The sequence below is a fragment of the Tenrec ecaudatus genome, chromosome 5, assembly GCF_050624435.1.
Source record: "Tenrec ecaudatus isolate mTenEca1 chromosome 5, mTenEca1.hap1, whole genome shotgun sequence".
Lineage (NCBI taxonomy): Eukaryota > Metazoa > Chordata > Mammalia > Afrosoricida > Tenrecidae > Tenrec > Tenrec ecaudatus.
In genome coordinates this window covers 121,029,683-121,056,146 of record NC_134534.1, presented here as the reverse complement: position 1 = coordinate 121,056,146, position 26,464 = coordinate 121,029,683, and positions in this window count along the sequence as shown.

Here is a 26,464-nt window from a genome sequence, read left to right as displayed (position 1 = left end):
TCTTACTCATATGATTTCTTCTGAAATGGTGGAATGCCAGCTCTTTCTTTTTGGTACAGTGACTCTTATTCTCTCCATCTTCTTTGATGCTTCCTTCATCATTTGATGTCAATATTTTGTCCATAGTATCTTTTACTGTTTAAATGGGGCTTGCCTGTTAGTTTGTTGTACTGTGTTGCTGAAAGCTGTATTGTTGGTGTTTCAAATGCCAGCAGGGTCACCCAAAGTGAACATGTTTCAGTGGAGCTTCCAGACTGAGAACAGACAATGAAGAAGGAACTGCCTGTCCAGCCAGAGGAAATAGCTACCCCAAACTTTATGCACAATATAAAACCTTACTATGTTCTGAAGAGTCAAAAGTAGACAGTGTTCTGGACTCTTAGGACATAATATCTTATACTAAATATAAAACATCAAAACCAAATTCACTGCCTTTGAGTTGGTGCCAACTTATAGTAATATTCTATGGCATTTCTGAGGCAGTATTTCTTTATAAAAACAGACTCATCTTTGTCCATAGATAGCCTCTTAGTTTGGAACTGCCACCATTGTGGCAATTCAAATGTCTAATACCTATCCAACAGTGCCCACAGAGCTCCTTAATGATGAGTACACCCCCAAACTTAAACTCACTGCCATCGAGTTGATGCTGACTCATAATGACTCTATTAGACAGGGTAGAACTGCTTCAGTGAGTTGATGAGACTATAACTGCTTATGGGAGTAAAAAGACCCATCTTTCAAGCAAGCTGGTGGTTTAGAACTGCCGACTTTGTAGCTAGCAGTCCAACTCATAATCACTAAATTATTAGGGCTCCTCAAAATATAGCAAGTAGTAATTTAGAATGGGCCTTTTTACTGATTTTTCCTTGGTTAGTGGAGAGAAAGAGAATGGAAGATACTATTAAAAAAAATAAGTAACAAACCTTCTCACTGCTGCTGAGTTGATTCACACTTATAGCAACCCTACAGGACAAAGTACATCTGTCCAGTCGGATTTCCAAGAATGCCAGCGTTGACTGAAGCAGTCACACATGTCCTCCAAAGAGTAGCAGTTGAGCACTTAATCACTGTGTCACCATGTTTCCTTAAAATGATCTGCAAATTTTGCACCAAAACATGATAAAGAGAAATTATGCTTGCAATACTTGCGTATTTCTATCTGTTTATACAATGTCATTACCCAAATATTTCAGAATTCCAAATAGAAATAACCTGATTCTTACCATGAAAGTCAGGTAATAGAAAAACAGCTTTCCTGACCAGTTATTAAAATGCATTTTCTATCCCCTAAGCTCAGTTGTTCATTTTCTAGTACACCTTGAATGTGCCACTAGCAATTTGTGATGGCATCAATTAACACTTGGGAAGCTGAACATGGCCATCTAGGGTATTAAATGCTCACTCCAGAAATGCTAATAAACCCATTGACAAAACCACTTTTTAAAAGAAACAGTAATGTTAAGGGGCATTGAATAAATGAAATATCAACCTGGAGCTGTTTTCCTGGAGTCTTGCTTTGTGTTCTCATGCTGATGATGAGATCCCTCCCTTCCATTCAGAGATCCTTCCATCCCACAGAAGCTTTTGGGCCACATCATTAGTTTTCTTTTGTGTAAAAAGTCCTGGAATAATCAATAAAATTGAGGGGACTTTGTCAATTAAATGAAGAGGAAAGAACTAGCTTCCTTGCCTTTCACTTTGTTAGAGTGTCTTTGCCATTTCTATATCTGGGAGTTGTTGATTGCATGGGAATTAGTTGTTGTTATGATATAACCCACTGCCATTGAGTCAGAGAACGGCTCCTTTGCCCTTTCTATGCTGTGGATCTTTACAGGAAAGGGCAGCCACATGTACCTGCCTCCGAGTGCATGGTGAGTTAGAACCATTGGCATGTGGTTAGCTGCTCAGTGTGTACCCCCACTCTGCCACGAACGTGTAGTCCACAATGCAGCAAAAAGAAGACTCTTTCTTTGTAAAAATTGCTGGAATACTCCCCTCTCCTAGCTTTCAGCTGTCGCATTATCCAGCAGTTTGCATTTACAACCCCAGTAAAAGGTCTACTCATGTCCTCTTAGGGCTATGGAAGCGCTTATGTATTTTTGAGTGTGAGAGTCCTTCCTTCCTGAACTCTAAATCATTGAATCCTTTTGCCTCATGTGTTTTCCCAATCTTGAATACGAATAAAGTCAGAGAAAGAATAACACTCACAGGCTCAAGAGCCCGCTGACTTGTGGTTAAGTTGCTGTTTGGGCCCTGAGTTGGCAGGAAGGCGGCAGAGGGGTTGAGGCAGGATGTGTGGTGGTCATTTGCCTTGGACCCTATGATCCATCATTTGCATTCTAGGCCTTGCTGAGGCCAGTGAGTGGCAGTCCTGACCGAGCGGGCATTTTCTGTAGACATAAGAATTCTGTGTGGGTAGAACTGTTCCCTTACTGGCTGCAAATCGTGACCTGAGCATTTCCGCCCGTGGTTTGAAATGACACAAGTCGATTTGCCTTAGATATGTGAGTATAGAAATGATGGCGTCAAAACAACAAGCAAGCTGTGGACAGCAGCTGCAGAGCTGGGTAAATACAGCATCTCTGAAATGACTCCGGAGCTGAAGGAGCATTTGGTTGCTGAAGTGTTACATGGAGCTTATTTTCATACACCACCTAATGGTTGGAACCTAAGCATGTTGATAACTGAGGAGCAGGTGTAGTTATTTTTCTTAATTTACAAAATACGAGGGTAGATATAAAATTATTGCTAGTAAGGTTCTAGTACACACATACATACGTTTGTTCCAAATAAAATGTACGTAAACATATGCCTGCTATCAGTGAATGGCAGCAGACAAGCTCTCCAAGGGATGCGTTTGTCTTAGTCTTGTTGGCATATTCTCAAAAAGATCCAGTCAAAACACCTTCTGAAGAAGATACTAGGCTAGTTAAATTCAAGTCAAAGAAGCTCAGTGCGTTGCTATTAAAAGGTTAGTATTTTGATACCACCAGCCAGTCTGTGGGAGAAAGAGGAGGCTTCTTAGCCCCAGAAAGACTTAGAGCTTTGGACCACAAGAGGCAGTTGTACTATCACCACTACAACAATGCTCTCACTCCCTTTTCAAGGACACCGGGGCTCTCCAAAGGGATTCTTTTGGGAAACCTCACCCCATCCACCCTCATCTTGCTCCTTTGGAATCCATTTTGTTCCCCAAGCTCAATGAACATCTAAAAGGAACACAATGGTAATTTCTCAAGTATCTAAAAAGCACCGCTTTGGTGTGATGTATGGCAGTTACATAATCTGTTGTCAACTTGCGACGAAGAGTGCGGGGGTGGAGTTTAGCCTTCTCAATCTCATTTTCAGCTACTAAAGAGATAAATAACTTGCTGGAGGTGGGACACGCACTCCCTGCAAGACATTCCTGTTGACAAGACACATGGAGCTGTGCTAGAGCCCCGGAACTGGGGGAGCCATGTGGAGACCCCTGCTAGGACTGAGAATCTTACACTGCCACTTGATCCACAAGACTTTCCACTTGCTGGCCTGTGATCTTTCCAGTTTGGTGTCATTGCATGTGTGTTGTGAGTCTAAAGAGGACTTTATGTATTGGTATCAACATATGGGCTAATATCGGACTTATGGGCTTCATCTGGACTGGGCTGGGATGTTTTCTCAATGTTCAATTGCTCTTGTATATACAACACTTTCTGATACACATATGCGTCTCCCTGGATTTGTTTCTCTAGTCTACCCAGACTAACACAAGGTGTATATTGAAGAATGCGTAATACAGCTTCACATTTTGATAATTTGGTTTAATAAAGGTTTTTATTAATTTTTTGAAATATATGTTTTAATTGTCACTGTAATATATAGACAGAGACTCTATTTTTCTTTTAGAAGCCCTGGTGACATAGTGATTACACATTGGAGTGTGTTCTGCAAGCAGAAAGATGGGCCATTTTGCTCCAGTCTTGGAGACAAACTAACAGGGCAGGTCTACTCTGTCCTAGAGGATCGCTATGAGACCTCTTGGCATGGACTCAATGGCAGCAAGAGTGATATTTTTCTTCACACAATGCTCAATAGATTCCATTAAAAATAACATAATTGTTTTATGGAAATAATATGAAACTTAACATATTAAATATAGAGCATTGTTTTCTCCTTTCAATCAGTTTTTGGACTAGTTTTCATCTAAATTATTTTATAAAATAGAAAAAGTTCTTATTTTCAATGAAATTATATACTTACAAATCAGATTCACTGACTTAGTGTTATTTACTTTATCTTGGCCTAATTTAATTCAAATCAACAATATATATATCAATTTAATTGATCATTTCATCCAGTGACTCTACTTTCCTATTTATGGGAATCCGAAAAGTGTCTGGAACATACCAATTTAATGAATGAATTAATAGTAAATAACACAGCACCCATCTCTGAGCAAATTATTGAGCTTAACTTTCCCTCTAAGATATTCATCATTACAAATATACTCTTGGAAACATTTTTGATGATAGCTTAGTATATCATGCCTAGTTGAAAATAAAATAGACTTCTTTATAAAATATATCTTCAGCAGATCCTTCAAATTTTCTAGCTCCTTCTTGTGTATTTCTTTAATGATTTGTTACCACTCACTGCGTTATGTCTTCTTTTGCATTCTTTCTAAACATGTTTTCAAGAATGTTTCAAACAAATAAAAACTGACTAATTTTCCCCAAAATGGCAATTTTTTATCTTGTTCCTTGCACATACATGAATATAAAATATTAAAAATAATTATTGGAAGTCAAAGTATGAAGATCCCAATAATGATCAATTTATATACCGTCACTTTGATTTTTCCACTTGTCTTTTAAAATAAAAATATGTCCTTTTTTCCCCCTTGAGTTAACTGTAGATATGATTGCTGATGATTTAAAATCCCATCCACCAGGAAACTTACCTCACTCTCTTAAGTAAAGTGAGATAAATGCTGAATCCTTTGGCTTGATAATAATATTTGGAGACCCAGTGATTTATCTTCTAAAATATTATGAAATATTTGGATTATTTTGAAATCCAATCCTAATATCATCTAAAGATTTCAGAATGCAATATTTTCCTGGAAAATTGTTTGTCTGAAATGTTTTAGTTTTAATCTGTTATTACAATTGTATTTTATTTTAAAACATGTTTTCTGCCTTTTAGAGACTGTGAAATTCATAAAAGTATAGCAGCTAGTGTTTCCAAATGCTAACCTCCTCCCCCCCCACACACACACATCCATATTTGGTAGTTGCATAGTTACCAGTAACAACATGCCACAGAGTTGGGTTAGACCCCAGGTGTCCCTGAGCAAAACTATAGTCCGGGATTTTCAGTGGATGATTTTTGGCACTAGACTGCCAGGATTTTCTTAAGGGCTTCCTGGGTGGCGTTGTTGCTAGCCTTAAGGTGTTAACTATTCACACCTCTCAGGGATTTTGTTGAATGGTTATTTTAAGTAAAATATAGGTGGATACTGCAAATAATCTGAGATCCAGAAAACACTTGTTTATTATGATATTGCTAGTTTTCCAATTTACAAATTAATGTTGATCCATAAAACCACATAATGGCTAAATCTGTAGTCCACTTTGTTCTGTGTAACCCATCTAAGCATATTGTAGAACTTGGTGAATTTTGTAATATTTAATAAGTGTTTTTTCTGATAATTTAGTTTTGTTCACATTAGAGTGAGTAATAACTTTATTTTTAAAACATACCTTTATTTCAAGATATAGAATACATATACACATATTAGCATATATGTGTGTATGCAAAGATGTATATATATGTGTATGTATATATTAGGACTTCAAACATTTATTGTCAAGTAAATAAGTTTGCCATTCTAATCAAGAGCTGTGATCTCGTGCCTAAATGTATACAAAAAGATAAGCCATCTATCAGTTTGTCATAGTGTGGTGACAATGCATGATGCTGAGACCTATATCACCAGTATTTAAAATATCAGCAGGGTCACTCCTGTGTATCACAAACAAATATTGTTCAAAATAGGATTGGAAGATGTGCCCCTTAGACTGTAAAATTCTCAAAATACACAGTTACCTAAACAGATCTGAGTAGCCCAACAATTTTGAAAATGGCACAGAACTTGTTCTGTTATACGTGGGTCACCGTGAGTCAGAGGATGCCCAGCAGCAACTAATAACAACAGCTCTTGTAAAAAATATTAAAAGATGTCATCAATTAACAAGTAATAAGCCTGATGGTGTTGGCAGGTGAGCGTAGACTATATTTTTATGAGTTGGCATTGTGGTGCTTATGGGAACTTAGCTGACATTAAAATGTGATTATACAAAATTTTAGTTAAAAAAAGGAACAATATCCTAACAGATTATCTGTATTGTAATTCTGGAATTTCTTTGAGCTCTTCTTTGATAAACTCACTGCTTACTAATTTTTATTTAATTAAATGATTTTTTTTGAAATAGAGTACAAATTCCCACTACTGATCCCTGCTTTAATAAGATCAGTTTGACTATATTTTGCCAAGATTTTAAAAAATTATCATTTTCAATTACTTCTGCATAGTAGAAACTGTTTTGTAACTTACTGATATTTTGATGGAATAAGTTTACTTGAACATTACCAAAGATTTTCTTACTTTTCCTGTCTTAAATAATAATTTAGAAAGTTACTTCCTAATGTAAGAGGAGGACGTGGCTAACAGTTGGAATATTTTATTCCCAGGTGAATTATTGTGTGAGGAAACAGTATTCTACTGTGGACGGTAGTCTCCTCATTTCATCATCAGGAACCACAGTTTATTTCCTCATATTTCTGAAGTCAACTATCTGTTCTGCTTTTGGTTTTGAACTTCCTGGATCACAAATGTTTTTGTTCATCAATTCCACCCCCCAAGTCTATTTTTCAAATCACTTCTGAACACTGGAATCTCTTTCCAGTGAGTTACTTTGAAATGGCTTGTAATCTCTTAGCTTCAGTTGCCGGCTTCTTGTATATTTATTACCAGTTATATATACATTATGTACATAATGATTTACTAACACTCTCCTCATTGGTTTGTGGGCTTTGGGAGAAGAGAAGCTTTCCCCAGCTTATTATTCACCAGTATTTTTCAAGCACCCAGGGCATTGCAAGAGGGGAAATAAATACGAGGTCCTTTTAAAAAGTCGGAGGAAAAACTGAATTAAAAGACAGTGACATTTTTCTGTGACCTTTTTGAAGTGCCATTCTTTACTTAATAGTACATACTTTATGTTCTATATTTAATATATATTTCTTGAAAATACACTTTTACTTAGCATTAATATCACAGCAGGCATTTACTATTACTCCTTTTTACATTTAGTATTTCATGTAGACCTTAAAACCTTTGGATTACAGGTACTATTTTCCAAATGAGGAAATGGAGCCTTAGTGAGACTAAGTAATTCACCCAAAGCTATATTGTACTATTAAGCTGATTATTTGATTTTTCTAAAATTCAGGTTTTTAAACTTCAGAAATCTTTCTTTTAGCCACACTTCTTCACCTCTCCCACATAGATCTTTTTGGGATCTGGCCATATGTTTGCTTCCGAGTATAAATTTATCATTTGGTTAGTGGATCCCTGTTTTGGTTTTATAGACTATGGGGATAAAGAGTAAGTTTACAAAAGGAAAAAGAGTAAGGGGTAGAGAGTTAACAAGGAAGACTGTGTTTAGTGTTATTAAGGCTGGTAGATAATTTTCAGGGCTGGTTCTTCTCTTTAGGGCTGTTTTCCTTCCTTAATGCTAACAAAGTACAATCTTTTGGTGGGTTCTGAGAGTGGGGGCGGGGAGGGGGGAGAAAGAGAAAAAAGGGAAAAAGAAAATAAAAACTGGTACCGAGGGCTCCGATAGAAAGTAAATGTCTAGAAGAAAATGCAGGCAACATATGTACATACATGCCTGATTTGATTGATGTATGGATTGTGGTAAGAGTTGTATGAGCCTCGAATAAAGTGATTTTTTAAAATGCTATACTGTGGTGTTGAAGTCATTCCTTTCTTCCCACTCTTCTTGTTTTGTGTTTGTTCAGTATTTCTGGGAATTTGATGCATTAGAGTATATGTTTTAAGCTTTATTGCTAAGTTTCTGACACCTCTCCTCCACCCTGCCATCCCCTATTTCTACATGTCTTTGGAATTTTGGTCTGCTCTGTTTACTTGATGAACTGGAACACACATATGTACTTGCCAATCGCTATGTTGGGTTGTGTAACACAGAGAGCATACAATCTCCATTTCTTATTCAAACATGGTGACAACAGTTGTTTTATTTTCTATCACATATTGTAGTTGCAGGATTAAAATATAATTTCTTAGCCTCAGTGCTACTATTTTATAATCTTTGTTTTAGAAGTCTGCCCCGTGCCTGTAGATCAGTTCCCAGTTCCCGTGGACCCTACCCAGTAACAATTACCCAATTGTGATAGCCAAATATATCTCCAGAAATCCTGGAATTCCTCGGCTTTCAGGGAAACAAAATGGCCACTACTTGGAATTAAGATAATACTTGTAGATTTGTTCCATAAATATTAAAATACTTCTCAAATTCAAGTCATTATTGAGATGAACTTGAAGAACAATAAAAGATGAGGCAAGTATGCAGGAGAGAAAAAAAGCACACAAATTTTAAGGACAAGTGTTGGGTCCCCGCTGTTCACTGCCATGTTGCCTGGATTCCTGTTATAAACATCTTCCTTTTGCATTCTTCTAAGCAAATATTTAATCTAATGTTGCCTGCTAATAATACTTCCCATTACAAATTCAGTTTTCATTTCTTTATGAGATATTCTGCTGCATATTCACTGCCATATGATGAATAATTAAAATTAAATTGCACTTGTCAAAATAAATGAACACACCACATTTGGAGAGAGAAAAATGGGTTTTTATTTTCCCTCAGCCTATTTCATGCGTTTCTCATTTGTAATATGTGACGCTGTATAGTCATAACTAGAATAATCTATGGATGTTCTTGAATTGCGAGAATAGAAATTGACTAGTCAACCTAAAGTACTATACATTGCTTTGTATTAATTATAGAGTGAAAAACTAAAGCTTATAAGAGACTGCCTAATTGTAATGGCAAGAATACTTAATAGTGCATGCTGTCAGCGTCAAGTCTACTGATGTCCACATATGGGGTTTATTAAAATGACACATCAGTAAAACAGATATGTTCCATGTTGATGTCGTGCCTTTGATAAAGTTCAGAGAATAGTATGAGCATGTTTCTGAAGAAGATTCTACTTTTTTAAAAATAAATATAGATGACAACATTTACCATCTGAGATAGTAGCTTGCGCTAGAGTCAGTGTAGTAGCCTCACTCTTCCGGGCTGTAGAAATTCTGTTTGAAATAGCTAAAAAAACATATATGGATTAGAGCAAATAGCACACGACAGGCTAGGCTCATTGCTCTTTTTTTATTGCGGTATTGTTCAGATGTAGACGTTGGATGTTTAATTTCCAGACAGAACTGTGTACCTTGGAGAATGGCCGGGCATCTTCCATTTGTGCTACTTTTTATTATTGTCAGAACTGATCAAGTAAATCTGCCTGAGTATCTGTGTGTGGGATGCAGGTTGAAAATGATTTTGTTTAGCCCAATACGTCACAAGCATGCTGTCATCTCCAGTTTAATTCTCCTCTCCCATCTTCAGTGCCCTTTGCAACTTGCCGCACAAATCACATAGTCTCTACTTATTACCCAAGCCTTTCCCCAGCTGGCCAAATGCATCTTTTCCTTCACAGAGTTAGAATGTTCCCTGTCCTTATTCCCGGTATGTTTCCCTTCATTTTTATGTGCAAATTGCAAGTGTATTGCTAACCTTTTCTGTACAACACTTCGTTTATTGAAAATGCATGCAATATGAACTAATGTAGAGGAACAATCTAAAATACTGCTCTGCTTTCTGTTCTGTTTTCCCAACTGGACCAATTTTTCCATATAAGTTCCCCTTTCTTTCCAGTTTCATTTACACCATGCAATTCAGGATTCTGAAAGCATTGTTTTGTGGGTTCATTCTGTGCTACAGAATTTCCTAATGAAATATTGCCACTTGGACTTCTTGCAACTTAATGTAAAGTAATAAAAATTCCTGTGCTGCAGTAAAGCAAGCAGTTCACATGACATCTCAGTGGAAAGATGGTAGATTTTATAAACTTAGAGCTTCTTTGGACCATATTACTGTATTTGAAATTAATTTTAACTTATCCATTCTTACCTTGCCTAGGGTATTTCTGGGTCCAAAAATGTACTATCTACAAAAATTCTTTAAGCCTAAAGCTGTTATAAAACTGACTACCATCTAGTCAATTCAATATTACAGAATAGAACTTCTCCATAGGCTATTGGCTGTAATTGATATGGAAACAGACTGCCAGGTGTCTCTTTTGCAGGTACATTGGGTGGATTCAAACCATCAATCTTTAAGCTAGTGATTGAACATGAACGGTTTGAACAATCCTAGGACATTGCTTGTATCCACTATCAATGCTCATGGAAGCAGCAGTTAAAAGATCAAAAGACACATTGTTTTAGGTAACCTGTTGCTCAAGACATCTTTAGGGTATTAAACACCAAGGATATTACTTTGAGGACTAAGTTGTGCTTGACCCAAGCCGTGGTATTTTCCATTGCCTCATATGCACGTGAAAGTTGGACATTGAATAAAGAAGACCAACTATTTTGAATTATGGTGATGGAGACTGTTAGTCTGGGTAGACTAGAGAAATAAATCCATGGACACACATATGTATATAAGGGAGAGGTTTATATACAAGAGGAAATGAACATTGAGAAAACATCCCAACCCAGTCCAGTCCAAAGCCGTAAGTCTGACATTCGCCCATATGTCTGATACCAATCTATAAAATCCTTATCAGACTCATGAAACATATGCAATGAAGCCAAATACAGGGCGATCACAAGCCAGTGGGTAGAAAGTCTTTGGGTACAGGGGCATTGTAAGCATCTCAGTGCTGGAAGGGCTCTCTCTGTGGCTTCTCTAACTTCCGAGGTCTTATTGTGTCCATGTGACTTGTCTCTTGCAATGTCTCCCAGGGAGCAGGAGAGAGAGAGAGAGAGAGAGAGAGAGAGAGATATCTTCCATCTCGAAGGCGGAAATACCAGATTTTCCAGAATTCTCAGTGAGCAGGCCATGCTCACACAGAGGCCTCATTGGCTATGATCTGAATAATAGGCTAGACTCTACCCCTACATTCTTAATCCTCAAATGACAAATGATTATATAACTACCATAGATAAGAATATTGAAAATACCATTGTCTGCTAAAAGAACAAACTAATGTGCCTTGGATTAAGTATGGTCAAAGTGCTCTTTAGAGGAAAGAGTGGTAAGACTTCATCTTACATCCTCTGAACCTATGGTCAGGAGAGACTCTTCCCTGGAGAAGGACAAGGACCTCATGCGTGGTAAAGTGGAGGGGGCAGTGAAAAGAGGAAGAACTTCAATGAGATGGATTGATGACCATGGGCTCAAGACTAGGAACAATTGCAAGGATGCCGTGCAGAGTCTCATTCTTTGTGCATGGGTCATTGTGAGTCGGCATCTACTTAGGACCCTAACTACTACAGGACCTTTAAGCTGCTTAAGGGTTCTGTGATGCCAGAGACCCAGACTCTGTCATTCACCACCCAGTGATTGCAGATGGAACATTTGTATTAGTCATGTCCCAAGTAGTGGAATGGAAAGAAGGTAGAGTTATTCTCAGAACATTCCTAGCAGTTGCCATACCACCCCCTGGCTAACCACTTGGCTAGCTGTTGGTCACGTGGCCACGTGTGGCTGCTAAATTGACCAGAAGATACAGATTCTTTTTTTGGGGGAATTTTTTCCATATATATGTCTAGCTAAAATTTATGTTTTACAGAAACAGGAAACAACAAGCAGAGTAGTTCTTGCTAATATTATGTTCAATATACATTTCTTCCTAAAATAGTATTATTAGTGAGGAGATCATGAATTACTTGTGAACTGAGTGCATGGAATAAATAACTGTATGGAATATTCATACAATACTTCATAGAGAAATTGAAGACAGATGCTCGTACATGTAAGAAATGGCACTAGTTGAAATCCCTGCAATGTATCCTCTCTCTCCTTCTTTCCTCCCTGGGTTCTCTGTTCCTGTTTATCCAGCTTCTCTTATGATCCTTGTTTTCGCATCTTTGGCTTTATAGAAGGAATTCAGGAACATCCTGTTGTTTCCTGTTCTGTAATTGGTTGCTGAGAATTAGTGTCAACTCCAAACTGAATGCTTTGTAGAATTCTACAAAGGTCCAAGTGATGTCACTAGGACCGTGCCTTCACTCCCCGGCCCCCATGGGAGTTTTTAAAACTAATCTGTTCAATTTGTTTTTATGTTGTGAGTTTTTCAGGCTTATATATAAGTCTGTGTTACTTTATATAGGTACTGTGTTTCTAGAATATTTTCCATTTCTTCTAGGACCTCAAATTGTAAATGTTCATGTTTGTGCTATGATCTAATTTATTTGATGTATTTAATATAAATCATTTCAATTCTTATTTGGGTTATTTTCATTTTCTCCTTATTTTTATACCTCTATAAGGAGCTTGTTGATTTTATTGATCCTTTAAAACAACCACTTATTGGTTCCTTCTATTGTTTTCTATCTTTTTTGATTGGTTGATGTCTACTCTCATCTGTATAATAATTAATCATTTTTTTCTTCTGGTGACTGTGGGCTTTTAAATTTTTCTATATATTTAAATTAAAATAATGATCTTGGCCTTGATTTTTTGGTATGTATATATTTTTATGTGTACATACAAACTCAGGTCTGAGTACTGATTTTACTGTATCCTCACAGGTTTCTGTGGTATGGTACATTTCCTTCTTCTTTGATTCTACAAATTGTTAAAATTTTTCATTCTTGACTTCTATTACCTAGTAATATTTAAGTAGGATGTTATTCATTTTCAAGGCTTTTGGTTTTTCCCATGTTCTCCTTATTGAGGATCTCTTGTTTTATAGCATTGTTATCAGAAAAGATGTTTCGAATGATTTTGAATGTATTGAAATTTGATTTGTGGCCTGAAATAATGGTTATAATCTGGAAAATGATATATGTGTGAGGAGCCCTGGTAACATTGTGTTTATCTGGTGGCCTGGTAAGCACAAGGTCAGCAGTTTGAAACTACCATCGGCTCTGAGGGTGGAAGACGAGGATTTCTACTCCCATGAAGAGTTTGTCTCAGCTTTAGCCTGCCCTGTGGGTCACTGGGAGTTGGAAGAGACTCAGTGGCAGTGAGGGAGCTAGCTATGTGCATTGGAAAGAATGCTCTGTTCATGTCTATGATGCCATTTTTATTGATTGTGATATTTAGGTCTTACATACTTTTGTTGAGTGCCCCGTCCATTTGCTCTGCCATTATTGTGGAACTGTCTGTTTCTTTATTTGATGTCAATAGAATATGCCTTATACATCTTAGAGGTCTATCATTGAATAAGTAGAAGTTTATTCAGTTTATGTCCTCTTAATTAATTGATCCTTTAATCACTATATAATGACCTTCTCTGCTTTGGTGGATTTTTACTGTAACGTCTAGTTTATTGGAGATTAATAATAGTTGTCAATTCAGTTCGTTTTTATTGCTGTCTGCTTGATCTGTATTTTCCATTCTTTGACATTAGTTTATTTATATCTGTGATTCTATCATATGTCTACTGGAGATAAAATATTGGGTCATGTTTTCTTATAAATTCTGCTATTCTCTGCCCTGGGATTGATGTATTTAACACATCTTCATTCGTTGTGATTATTGATTGGTGTGAATTTACTGTTGTTATTTTGTTGAGTTTATTGTGTGTGTGCTGTAAAAGGTTTATTTATTCTGTCTACATTTTTGTATAGAGTTATTTTGTATATTTATTTTCTTTTCTATTTGTTGTTGTTTATGAGTGGTTATGCGTGGTTTAGGTGTGGTTGTTGTTTATGTGTGGGGTAGTGTGTCGATCATTGCAGTCAGTTTCCCCTTCCTCCCTTTTCTCTTCACCTTCCCCCTACCCTTCTGGTAGTGCTGCTCTCATTCCTGTCCCCGGACTCCATGTGTCATGAGCTTTTATCTCCTATCTGGACATGTGCACATGCTCCGGTCTAGCCCGTAGTGGAAAGCAGTACTGGCTTCATGATCGTGGGGAGTGAGGAAGCCTTAAGGAACCAAAAGGATATTGTATGTTTCATCAGTGCTTTACTGCACCCTAATTGTCTCTTCCCTTCCTTATGACAGTGTCCCATTGCCTACAGATGGGCTTTGAGTCTCTGCTCCAGTGCCCCACATTCTCAGCAATATGATGTTTGTTTGTTTGTTACGGGTTTTCTGATGCCCTTTTTCCCTAGATTTTTGTTAAGTTGGTGTCATTTTGTAAAATTCTCTTTAGGTTTGTTTATCTGTAAATGCCCTAGTTTTATGATTATATTTGAAAGTTCTGCTGAACATATTATTCTTAGCTGGTTAAATTCCTCCATTGCTTTTATGATTTTATAGTTTTCATCCCATTCCCTTTTTGACCATATGTTTTAGGTTACATTAAGTTGCATTATTTTTTTTCTGTGTAGGGGACAGTTAATCTTTCTGAACTACTCTCATATATTTTTCTTTGGTTTTAGAAAGCATGATCATGATATGTCTAGGTGACTTTCTCATGGAGTCTATCCTGTAAAAGATTCATGGAAAACTTAATTGGTTATCTTATTTTCTTTCTGGGTATTTTGAGAGTTTTTTGTGTCAGAAAATCTTCATAATTTTTATCTATGTTATTTTTGTCTCCTCCTGTTCTGAGATTCCTATCATGCATTGTCTATTTCACCTGATAGTGTCCCACATAACTCTTAGACCTTTTTTTTTTTTTCATTTTCTTATCATTCTTTTTTCCTGATTGTGGTTGTTCTTGTAGGGCGCCATCATGTCAGGTTCAGCTCATGGTGATTCGATGAACAAGGGAAGGAAACCCTGCCTGTCCTGCACCATCTCCACAATAGTTCTTCTGTCTGAGCTCATTGTCCCAGCCACGGTGTCAGCTATTCTTTCTGAATGTTAGGCAAATAAATTATTACCAAGGGGCTCCTCTTCTGTTTAACTGATTCAGTCTTCCATGATTGACTGCTACTATATGTGCTTGCTTGTGGTATGCCTGAAGTCTTGTTGTTACACTCACAGGGGTCTAGTTGTTGTTTTTGAATGCTCTGTAATTGTCTATTTTGTTACCATTTGGTCTTGTGTTCCTGGCTTCATTTAGATGTACTCTCCCACTGCCCGCTTCCCCCACCACCATGCTGTTTTCTTGTTTTTATCTGTGCATTCCTTGATCTTTCCTGAAAGGTCTTAAATGTAAATCTTATTATTTCTCATTACCATTCTTACTGAAAAGTTTATCTGGACTTTTATTTTGGTCACTTGGATGAGCCATTTTGTTATTTTTCTTTGTGCATTTTGATAATGTCTCTTGTCTCTGAGACATTAAAGGATCACTGTAGTTACTTATTGATCTTATATTTGGGTAAATTATCCTGATTTTTTTGGGTAAGTAACCTGATGGGCAGGTAGGCTTGCTACTCTGGTCACTAGTTTGTCCTGATTTAGGTGAGTCTGGTCGTGGCTAGATGTGTGAATGCAAGTCTGTTTGCTAGTTGTGGGGAGCAGTTGAGGCCAAGTAGCACAAGTATTGATCTCTGATGGTCATCAATCCAGTGTCACCTTAGTGGCTTGTGGCACTTGTTTTGTAGGTATGGCAGTTGGTGTGATAGCTGTAAGGGATGAGTGTTCTTTGTATACAGGTGGGGTGGATGGTGACAAGGACTTTGTATAGCAGCTAGGCAAGGGAGTTGATGTATGGTTGTTACCACTCTTTTGGTGGGCAAATTATAAGTAGCAGACTCGTGCAAAGATGGTTTCATAGGCAATGCCACGTGCTTAATGGGGAGTGTGGATGACAGGTGATGTGTGTGTGTGTGTGTGTGTTAGTAAGGGAGCATTTTGGCAGTGGGCTGAAGTACATGCGAGCAAGCTGTGTGGAAGTAGTGCATCCTATTTGACCCATGCATTCTGTACTGTTGATCTTTGTGGGATAGGAGTGACATCAGCTGGCACTATTGGCATTGACAACCCTGAAAGTGGTGAGCACATTTTGTGAGATTATATACCTTCAGTTGTCAAGGGAATTGGGTAGCAATGAATACGTGCCCCTTCTCGCATCACTAGTCAGCAATGGAGTGAGGTAAAGCTTGTGATTTGGGATCCTAAATGATGGTGGGTTAGGAGCTGGAAGGTGGGCTGGCTAAGCAACCCTGGCTGATTGTATGGTAGTCTGGGCACTCACACTTGAGGTCATTGGTTTGGGGATTGGCAATGGAGGGTGGTATTACTAGTCACCAGGTGTGAGAAAATGGAAGGGGCCACACTTATGAACACCAAGAGGTCAAGGGGTATGGACATCGAGGGCTACTCAGTGTTTACTGGTCTCTTCCATGAGCACCTATGCCCTTACAGGTGCGTGCAGCTGGTTATCAAGTCCTTGCATCTACCCAAGATGAATAGTGGGGCTCTACAGAGACCCGCGTCTCCAGCCGCCACTGTGACCCCTCTGTTTTGTTCAGATGAGTCTTTCTATTCCTGTTTCTAGGCGACTTCCCTAATTTGTGTTCATCTGGGTCTCTGGAGCTCTTGCTTGCCTTCCTGCACTTTATTCCCTTAAATCTGCTTCAAACTGCCTATTCTGTGTCATGCAGGATTGGTCTATTGTGGATCTCTGTCCTCCTGGGATTGTGTAGAGGTGCTTTCCTGTGCTTTTCACCTGGATTTCTGTTTGCCTGGAGACGGCCACACTGAGCAGGCTAGATGCCAGGCACCCCCCCCCCCGCCCACCCCTCTCCTCATGTGCTGTTTTTCTTTAGCTTTCCCTTCCAATCAGTGTGTGATCTAATTCTTCATCCTTTCATTGGTTGTTCTGAATTTGAATATTACCATGTACACCTGCTTCACTAGGTCATCATTGTAAAAGGTCCTTCAGTATGTTCTTTACATGTGAAATATATGTTGGAAGGAACCTTTTTCCCTTCGATGTTAAAGCAAAAACAACCAATGTTTCCATTATAAACTCAGTAACCACAACCGTTCTTTGTGTGTGAGATTGTGTGTCAGATTAATGTTGTGCTTCAACTTACTGACCACTGTGATGTAACCACTAACAAGGTATGCATTGGGTTTCTCTTTAGAAATGAACTTTGTAGTTAAGTTTTGAAATATATGAGGGAATCATTCTCTTCACCACAGTTTTTAAATGAAGCCTGCTTTAAAACATTTTTTGATCTGACTGCTTTCTGATGCTTCCTACAAATCAAATTTACTCCAAAGAACGGAAATCCATTCCCCTTGGAACCTGTTGAAATGAAGGCTGCTAGTTGTGATTGAGGCTCTTATACTGCGAGACAAGAAGCCTCACTGTCCTGGGATCAAATTAATTAAATGTTTCATTTAGTGAGCACTGTCATTAAAGAATTTAAGCTGATACGTTGGAAGGAGTAGCAGTGTCATTTGGAGTGTTCTAGAAATGTCACAATATTGGGAAGCCTCTCAGAAGGATTCTGGAGGCTTCCAGGAAGGGAAATGCATTGGCAGTAGCACCAGCTGCCACCGTATTAATCAGTTTGCTGTACTTTGGGAAATTTTATTTATCAAAAAAGATGTGCTTCAAGATGTGAATGCAACATACCGCCATGAAGCAGGGGATCAGTAGAGAGGTCTGAAGGGCCTTCCCCAATCCCAACTACTTGGACAGTCCTCCCTCTGCCCCAAGGAATTTACTTCACAGGACAGCACTGAAACTACAGCTCAGGGAGAGGGACAGGTGTGATCAGAGCACATGGGAGCAAATGAAGGGGGAGGAAGAAAGAATGGAACGCATCCTGGTCCACCAAGCCTTGAGGATGACATCCCCGCTCAGAGCAGTCAAAGCACACAAAGGACCGTATGGCCAGCCTCACTGTGAGACATGATCTCCCTCACTGACCCATAGCAGTACAGGGGACAACAATGGAGACACAGTGTTAGAACTGAACCTGATCTGAACCCACCACACTGAGACAAACCACTACGGACGTGCAACAGAACAGCAAAGGGAACAAAGCAAGAAAGTACCAGAAATACACTTTGGGACCAGGACATGGCACCCCATCAGACTCGATCCGAAAACACTCCTAAAAGTCAACAAGTAGAACTTGAACTATTTACAGGCTTTTCTCTTTTTTGCCATTTTTTGTTGTTGTTTTGCTTTGCTCGGTCTTGTTTTTGTGCATATTATTATCTCTGCAGGTCTATCTAGATAAGATAGGCTGGGTAAACAATCTGGAGGAGTAAACAATGGGACTGACAATTCTGGGGGGACATGGGAGAGAGGAAGGTGGGGGAAAGGAGGTGGTGTTAACAAACCCAGGGACATGGGGAACCACAAGTGATCCAAACTCACTGGTGAGGAGGGTGCAGGAGGCCTGGCAGGACTTGATAAAGGGCAATGTAACTTAGAGGAATTGCAGAAACCCTAATGAAGGCTGAGCATGATTGTGGGACAAAGAAAAGTAAAAGGATATAGAGGAAAGAACTAGGAGAAAAAGGGCATTTATAGAGGTTTAAATAAAGGCATGTATATATGTAAATATATTTATATAGGATGATGGGTAAATAGATCTATGTGCATATATTTATAGGTTTAATTTTAAGGTTACAGATGGACATGCAGACTCCACTCAAGTACTCTCTCAATGCAAGAACACTTTGTTCTATTAAACTCTATGCTCACCTTCCTGACCTGATCACTGAAGACAAAGTGGGTGCATAAACAAATGTGAAAAAACTGATGGTGCCCAGGTAACAAAAGATATAGTGTCTGGATCTTAAAGGCTTGAAGGTAAACAAGTGGCCATCTAGCGGAGAAGCAACAAAGCCCACATGGAAGAAGCATACCAGCCTGTATGATCACGAAGTGTCAATGGGATCAGGTATCCGGCTTCAAAGAGCACAAAAATCATATCACTGAGAATGAGGGGCAGTGCAGAGTGGAGACCCAAAGCCCATCTGTAGAAAATTGGACATCCCCTTATGAATGGGTCCCAGGGAAGAGACGAGCCAGTCAGGGTGCAGTGTAGTAATGATGAAACATAAAACTTTCCTCTAGTCTTAAATGCTTCCTCCCTCCCTACTATCATGATCCCAAATCTACCTTACAAATCAGAGGATGTACACTGGTACAGATAGGAATTGGAAACACAGGGAATCCAGGACAGACGAACCCTTCAGGACCAGTGGTGACAGGGGTGATACCGGGAGGGTGGAGGGTAGGTGGGGTAGAAAGGGGGACCCCATTGCAAGGATCTACATATAATCCCCTGCTTGGGGGATGGTCAACAGAAAAGTGGGTGAAGGGATGTCTGACAGTGTAATACATGACAAAAAAATAATAATTTTAAATTATCAAGGGTTCATAAGGGAGGGGGAGCAGGGAGGGAGAGGAAAATGAGGAGCTGATACCAAGGGCTGAAGTAGAAAACAGTTGTTTTCAGAATCATGGTAACAAATGTACAAATGTGCTTGACACAATAGGTGTTTGTATGGATTGTGATAAGAGTTGTCGGAGCCCCCAATAGAATGTTTAACAAACAAACACACAAAAAAGGTGTTCTTTTTAATAACTAAGCAAAAGAAGAAATTACAAAAATCTTTGTATTGCTTTGCAAATGTAAGTAAAAATTGCTGAGATTTCGTTTATTATTATAAGATTCTAATGGAAATCAAATTCAGGATTATGTGTATTTCGTGGAATGAATCTACATTGTGTCAGAGAAACAAAGATGGTGCCGGGGGTTTCCCGCTTGGATAAGTAAAAACTCCTGATGAGTGACCTGTGCCTGCGTTGGAAGGAGTCATTCAGCTCCTTTCCTCGTGTGTGTGTGTGTGTGTGTGTGTGTGTGTGTGTGTGTGTGTGTGTGTGAAGCATGACTCTGGCATGTGGACATTCTGCAAGGCAGCCACTGACAGGACCGCTACCAGAGGGGACTCGGCCTTCACTTAAGGAATAAGTAGGTTCCTGTAGATGTGTGAAAAAATACGCACAGCTCTCTCTCGTTCTCATACGAAGGGGACTGTCTCCAAGACTCACGTTCTCTCTTAACAAAGCAATTCAGGCTGGAGACAAATCAGCGGTTCCACAGCTGGGTTGTGAAAGCCTGAAATGATGTATACAAATCAAAGCAGGAGAGATCCCTTTGGAATGAAAGGACATTTATGTTGCATCCCGATGTCTAATAGCCTATTGTTTCATGGTCCTACAATATTAAAACCACGTTGTGTGTGTTGTATATTTTCTGTGACTTAAGGTTTTCATGAGAAATTCACAATTTGAAAGATAGATTTGCAAGATCGGACAGTCTTTTAAATGCATCCTATTTATTTATTTAAGACACAAATGTATTTATTTTCGCTGACTATAACCAAAATCAGGAGAGAGAATAGAATATCAGACCAGACAGAAGGCTCTAAGTTTTTCTCTATCCAGCAACCACATACCATGCCCGCATCACAGTGAGCACAAGGTCCACCCTCCTCTGTATGGCCACCCTGCACGGTCCGCCCCCCATCACCGGACAGAGGTCATCTGCAGCAGAACAGCGTCCATAGGCCACTATGTGACTCTCCCATGGCTACACACTTTGCCGTCCTTTAGATTGGGAGAGACAGATTCTTTCTCCCCTGGACGATCAAATATAAACAAATTTTAGTCCATCTCTTCTCTCCTTTTAATTGTTCATGATGACTCCTAAAACATTCTGCAATAACTATCTGACAACAGGCATAGCATCTTAAAATCGTTAATTTATAATAGTGGGTTGGATTTTCTTATACTTATTTAAAAATACTACTCTATTGGTTTTTATTCTGCCACATGGAGTTACATGGGACCGGGGCTTTCCAGTCTTGTGCATAACAGTCTTTGAAATATTTCCAGATTTGAATCATGCCTTTCAGATTCTGTTCATGTGGCTGGGGTTGTAGTCAGGAGGGTGGTGCAAAACAATTGCCTTTGGGCTGTAGAGTAGTAGCCACAGAACACTCACTATCAGTGGTGGTGGGCCATGAGAGAAAGCGTAATCAACCTTTTGATTTAACACGTTCACTCATGTTAGGTAGCAGAGTCTAAATGTGGCACGACTGTAATCTTCATGGTTGCCCATGGATTGGGTAAGGTGATCCATAGCAGGTGAACTGGAGCTTTGTTATGGTCAAAGAAATATACTTTTTTCTACTTTTTGCTTTAACAAAATACATAAAATATTTTATTTAGAGATTTACTACGTCTCAAATTATGCTTTCTAATATCTAATATTTACAAGTGTGTGGCTCCACATGAGCTGGAACGGAATTGTATTTGCTAAATAGTGAAGCGTGTATCCCTTCCAACCATTTCCACCCTCCCCGCCACCCGAAGAAGAAGAACAACAACAACAGAAAATCCTCTCTGTTCTGACAGTATTCCTGACACGAAATCTCATTGGGAGAAGATATTTTAATTATTTCATATAATACCTATTTCATATTAGAAACACAGCAAATATAGACTCTTTGTTGTTCAAGGAGAGCTTCTGTGAACAGATCTTTGTGTGTGAATTAGATTGTAGTTACACTCTCACCCTGGGAGTGTGTTTACAGAAGCGCGCGCACACACACACACACACACACGTATCTAGAAAAGAAAAGGAGGAACCACTCTTAGAGAAAATCTTTGTCTTTCATAATTCTTTGTCGAATTCTTTGTATCCTTTACCAACCAAGTGCGTACAAAGAGCATTATTCCTGAAAGTCAAAATGTGTACCATACCAAAGATCTAGCAGATAAGTGGCAATGGTATGTTTCACCCCTCACTTTTTCTTTCTGAAGTGTGTTGCTCCTGTGAGATGCTGTTAAGTCCTTCCCACTCTTAGCTACGCCATATACAGGACAACTACACACTGCCCAATCCTATGTCATGTTCCCCACACGCTTTTCAGTGTTGGCGTCTATGGCGCCACCATTGCGTCAATCTTTCTCACTCAGAGGCTTCCTTCTTCCCCTTTATGACTGGCCATCCCCTGCACCAGACAGGTTCTCCTCCCACAGAGACTGGTCCCTCCTGATGACATGTCCGAAATACTGGGTGGGAACTCTTGCCATCCTGGCTTCTAGCGAGCTTTCTAGCTGCAATTCTTCCAAGACAGAATTGTCTCTTTTGGGGTGCGTGGCCTGTGGCAATTGCTTCTCTTCTGTTTCTACATGGGGACGGGAGTTGGGTGGCTAATTATCTTGTGAAAAGCAGAAGGTTTCTACACCTACCCACAGGTAGCAGGAAAATCGCTATGACACTGTGGCAGATGAACTAAACAGGCATCTGTTTGCATGTCTGATGCATTAGTTGCCCTGTCTACAAAAGAGTTGGCCTGCCTTGAGAAATAAAACCCAGACAACTGAATTGCAAATGTGGACGTGTTACAGAAACTAGCAAAGTTTTCAAAGGTGTGCCCTTCAAATGTGAGCAGAAAGTTCCCCACAAAACTGCTCATTGAAAGAATTAGCGTTCATTTAACCAATGGTTAGTTTAATGGTTATTGCGCAAATTCAGTACATGAAATTCAATCGGGTATTTCTGGCATGTGGGTGGCAAGCCCACAGATTAATTCATTTGTATTCTTGAAATGCAATATGTTCTCTGGGATGGATTTCCACAGTTTGGCAAGCCCACACTGCATTACCGAATCTCTCTGCTTTGTCCCTAAGTCCGGCGTTGAAGTTGTGCTGGCTGCTGATTAGCTCGCCAGAAGGAAGAGGGCAAGCAGGAAATGGCACCATTTTATTTTCTCCTTGAAACCAATACCAAAGTGAAAAATTAGATGGCTGTCAGGATCTTGCTGCCACCGTTTTTGGTAGGTTTCCTAAATTAGTTTGGAGAAGTAAGCAAGATTTCTTCAAAGATTCTTTTAGACAGGGTACTGGAAAAGAGGATGTCTGTGTCTGTTTATGATGTGATGAGAGTGCACACAGAGACACACTGTTGCCCTTGAATTGAATCACAGTCATGCTGATCCCACGGGTACCAGAGTAGACCTGTGCTCCTAAGGTTTTCAAGAGCTGGCTTAGCAAATGGAGGTTACTAGTCCTTTCTTCTGAGGTGCCTCTGGGTGGACTTGGATTTACAAACTTTTAGTTATCAGCCTATTGTGTTAACCTTTTCAACTACTCATAACGGCCTTCCTGGGTGGTGCAAGGTTTAATTATATTGAAATACATATTATTTTAAAAGAAATAGAAGATATGAGTAATCATAGCATCAACTTGCTTACTTCAAAAATGATAAAAATGAGACATTAAGAGATTAATTGACTCCCCTTTAAATTCCAAAGTGGGTTTTAGAGACATTTCAACTCAGAGTTCCTAGTTGTCTTCCTGAACTTCTTTTTCTAACAAATTCAAAGTGTATTTGTTGACTTTCTTTAGTTTTTTAATGGAGGAGGGACAGGTACAAAGAAAGGACTTAGTGGCCAAGGGCTTTAGGCAGAGAAAAAACACTAGTCTTTATAGGCAATAGAGAGGATCGCCTGTGTAGAGAGGTAGTTTAAGTTTAAGTTTGAATGTGGGCAGGAGTACTTGTCTATGAGCTATTGGGACCCCCTTTCTGTTTTCAGAGCTAGTTCACAGGTTGGTCAGGGAGGCTTGCCATAAGGTATATAAATGTGCCCTCTGTCTATGCTTTGCTCACAGACACGGTGACAAGTGGTGGGAAAATATGGTTTGTTGTAATTTTCTTGCAAGACCATGTGATTTGCTTGAGGAAGACTGAAGGTCTAGTGTGACAGAAAAGGACTCATATCTACCCAAGATAATTCCATGCAATTGGAGGAATTTCATCCTTGGGAGGGGAGCACTATGTCTCAGGTTTTTTAAATTTATTTTTTATTCAACAGATCGTCCATAGTTTGGCTGCCTCTGTAGATGAAGTTGTTTAGTAGGCAAATCACTGTTCATTATATAGACAACCTGTTCCCTCCTAAAACACAGTCTCTCAGGTTGAGTATCTGTTTTTCCTTTCAGATATGGCAATATGAATTCGATCATTTTCTCATGAATACATGTTGTAGCAAAAAGAATACTGTAGCTAATTAAAATGACCATCTTTTTTCTGTAAACTGTTTCACGGGTGTCTGTGTGGAGTACACTTGACTAGACTGAGCAGGACTTCACCAGAAGCATGGACTTACTTCTCTCCCGAATAAGTACCACCAGCGTTCTGGGTATTGAAATGATTTCATTGTTGCTGACGTCTCTGCTGCCATGGAATGTGAAGTGTAGTGGAAAGACTGCTTGCTTATAACCAAGTTCTAGACTTGGATCTCCTAATAATGAGGACTATGATCTTAAACAGGTCATAGATTTGGTGACTATATCCATAAGTGTGAAGAAAAGAGCATGGATTCTACAGCCATACTGCCCAGTTCTATTTCTGTCTCTGCACTTAGTGGCTGGGTTATCTTGTTTAGGTAAATAGCATTTTCATTTCTTCATTTGTTAAGTAGTGATAAGAATAGTGGAGGGTGAGTGGGTTGGAAAGGGGGAACTGATTACAAGGATCCACATGTGACCTCCTCCCTGGGAGAGGGACGGCAGAGAAGGGAGGGGGAGTGAGACTCCGGATAGGGCAAGATATGACAAAATAACAATCTCTAAATTATCATGTGCACATGAGGGAGGGGGGAGTGGGGAGGAATGGGGAAAAAAAGAGGACCTGATGCAAAGGGCTTAAGTGGAGAGCAAATGCTTTGAGAATGATTGGGGCAGGGAATGTATGGATATGCTTTATACAATTGATGTATGTGTATGTATGGATTGTGATAAGAGTTGTATGAGCCCCTAATAAAATGTAAAAAAAGAAAAGATGAGAAAAAAAAGGAAATGATTAGGGCAAAGAATGTACAGATGTGCTTTATACAATTGATGTATGTATATGTATGCACTGTGATAAGAGTTGCATGAGCCCCTAATAAAATGTTTAAAAAAACCCCAAAAAAACAAAACAAAAGAATAGTACATACATAGAATGATTATTATAAAGATATAACCGTTTAATAATGTTATGTAATTATCCACCATTGTTACTTTCCTAAGGAAAGTGATGGCTAGGTTATCTTGTTGAAGAACAGAATACTATGATTCCAGGTAGATAGCCAATGTGGAGTTTTTTCTTCTTATATCCGTGATTTAGATCATCTGCAGCTGAATCATCTGCCAAGGCTTCACCGGCAGATAGTGACTTATTGGAATACAAAAATCAGTAGATAATCAGTAGAACTGCCAACATCTGGTTGGCAATTCAAAATCCCAACAGCTCCATAAAAGAACACCGAGGCTGTTTGCTCCTGTAAAGGTTTACCCCCTCAGAAACCTACATAGGGTCAATTTGAGTTGGAATTGACTTGATCACAGTTGAGTTTTGGATCCATGACTGGAGAACTTAATATAATCAGCTGAACCTTATTATTTCTTAACTCCTATTTTTGCATTTCAATATCATGTCTTGTCATTGCATCTAAATCTAAATAATAGTTTAAAAGCAAGGCAATGTGAAGCAAATACTTTAAAAATCCTTAAAATTCGGTTTTGTAGAATATTTCAAAATGTGGTACTATATTCACAAGCTATTCAGCAGAAGGAAACACTCAAAACAGGTTAGCTGGTTGCAAAACAGTATTTCAGTATAATTCCAAATTTCTAATCATCAAAGAATTTTGTAATCATAAATAATGTTACTAAAATATTTTAATCTTATGATACATTTTAATGAGTACTTTCTTGATTTTGTGTTAACCTTTTCCAAAATGGAAATTACTTTATAGTTTTTTTCTCATTATACATGGAAAATAAAACTAATTGTAGACATTTCAAATGAAACATAGAAAGATTGTTTAAATTGTCAACAATCTCATCGCCCTGAGACTAACATCAAGCTTTAAAATAAATTGTTCATCTACATATTTGTGTATGGATTTCTATGTGCATCACTTTTCTTAATTTTACCTAAATGGAGTTTATATTATTTATTTTTTCTAATCAGCAATGTGTCATGATGGCTTTCTATTGCTGAAATACAGATCCTTATCATCTTATTATTGCTCCTGTCCAAAAAATAGGTTCATGCCAAATAATACCTTGCTGATGGGAATTTATAATTTTTTCTATAAGGAACCCTGGTGTCATAGTGGGCTGTGCATTGGGCAGCTAACCACAATTTCAGCCTTCTGAAATAGCCAGCTGCTCCACGGGAGACAGAAGAGGAATTTTATTTCCATAAAGAATTGCAGTCTTGAAAACT